Source organism: Perkinsus marinus (genome assembly GCF_000006405.1).
Source record: "Perkinsus marinus ATCC 50983 genomic scaffold scf_1104296950408, whole genome shotgun sequence".
NCBI lineage: Eukaryota > Perkinsozoa > Perkinsida > Perkinsidae > Perkinsus > Perkinsus marinus.
In genome coordinates this window covers 1-1,351 of record NW_003209610.1, presented here as the reverse complement: position 1 = coordinate 1,351, position 1,351 = coordinate 1, and the positions used below count along the sequence as shown (strand labels likewise).

General features: G+C 49.1%; 8 non-coding genes across 8 annotated transcripts; all 8 read left to right on the top strand.

Moving 5' to 3' along the window:
* The first annotated feature begins 75 nt into the window (after positions 1–75).
* Positions 76–148, top strand: Pmar_PMAR012965. The gene has a single exon. It is a non-coding gene; the product is annotated as a tRNA-Val (tRNA).
* Positions 149–237: 89 nt separating this feature from the next.
* Pmar_PMAR012964 lies at positions 238–310 on the top strand. The gene has a single exon. It is a non-coding gene; the product is annotated as a tRNA-Val (tRNA).
* An 89-nt stretch (positions 311–399) lies between these two features.
* Positions 400–472, top strand: Pmar_PMAR012963. Its single transcript has one exon. It is a non-coding gene; the product is annotated as a tRNA-Val (tRNA).
* Positions 473–561: 89 nt separating this feature from the next.
* Positions 562–634, top strand: Pmar_PMAR012962. Its single transcript has one exon. It is a non-coding gene; the product is annotated as a tRNA-Val (tRNA).
* An 89-nt stretch (positions 635–723) lies between these two features.
* Pmar_PMAR012961 lies at positions 724–796 on the top strand. The gene has a single exon. It is a non-coding gene; the product is annotated as a tRNA-Val (tRNA).
* Positions 797–885: 89 nt separating this feature from the next.
* Pmar_PMAR012960 lies at positions 886–957 on the top strand. Its single transcript has one exon. It is a non-coding gene; the product is annotated as a tRNA-Val (tRNA).
* Positions 958–1,046: 89 nt separating this feature from the next.
* Positions 1,047–1,118, top strand: Pmar_PMAR012959. Its single transcript has one exon. It is a non-coding gene; the product is annotated as a tRNA-Val (tRNA).
* An 89-nt stretch (positions 1,119–1,207) lies between these two features.
* On the top strand, positions 1,208–1,280 carry Pmar_PMAR012958. The gene has a single exon. It is a non-coding gene; the product is annotated as a tRNA-Val (tRNA).
* Positions 1,281–1,351: the final 71 nt, after the last annotated feature.

Genomic DNA, 1,351 nt, shown 5'->3' with positions numbered 1-1,351 from the left:
GCATATGACATGCCGGATCTGAACAGTCAATATATGACTCACTTGCTGGATTGAGCTTGGATCAACGGTTCCGTCGCCGGGATGGTCTAGTGGTTATGACGTCTGCCTTACACGCGGAAGATCGCGAGTTCAATCGTCGCTCCTGGTATAGCTTACTTCTACGCATATGACATGCCGGATCTGGACAGTCAATACATAACTCACTTGCTGGATTGAGCTTGGTTCAGCGGTTCCGTCGCCGGGATGGTCTAGTGGTTATGACGTCTGCCTCACACGCAGAAGATCGCGAGTTCAATCCTCGCTCCTGGTATGGCTTAGTCCTACGCATATGACATGCCGGATCTGAACAGTCAATATATGACTCACTTGCTGGATTGAGCTTGGTTCAACGGTTCCGTCGCCGGGATGGTCTTGTGGTTATGACGTCTGCCTTACACGCAGAAGATCGCGAGTTCAATCCTCGTTCCTGGTATAGCTTTCTCCTACGCATATGACATGCCGGATCTGAACAGTCAATATATGACTCACTTGCTGGATTGAGCTTGGTTCAACTGTTTCGTCGCCGGGATGGTCTAGTGGTTATGACGTCTGTCTTACACGCAGAAGATCGCGAGTTCTATCCTCGCTCCTGGTATAGCTTACTCCTACGCATATGACATGCTGGATCTGAACAGTCAATATTTGACTCACTTGCTGGATTGAGCTTGATTCAACGGTTCCGTCGCCGGGATGGTCTAGTGGTTATGACGTCTGCCTTACACGCAGAAGATCGCGAGTTCAATCCTCGCTCCTGGTATAGCTTACTCCTACGCATATGACATGCCGGATCTGAACAGTCAATATATGACTCACTTGCTGGATTGAGCTTGGTTCAACGATTCCGTCGCCGGGATGGTCTAGTGGTTATGACGTCTGCCTTACACGCTAAGATCGCGATTTCAATCCTCGCTCCTGGTATAGCTTACTCCTACGCATATGACATGCCGGATTTGAACAGTCAATATATGACTCACTTGCTGGATTGAGCTTGGTTCAACGATTCCGTCGCCGGGATGGTCTAGTGGTTATGACGTCTGCCTTACACGCTAAGATCGCGATTTCAATCCTCGCTCCTGGGATAGCTTACTCCTACGCATATGACATGCCGGATCTGAACAGTCAATATTTGACTCACTTGCTGGATTGATCTTGGTTCAACGGCTCCATCGCCGGGATGGTCTAGTGGTTATGACGTCTGCCTTACACGCAGAAGATCGCGAGTTCAATCCTCGCTCCTGGTATAGCTTACTCCTACGCATATGACATGCCGGATCTGAACAGTCAATATTTGACTCACTTGCTGGATTGAGCT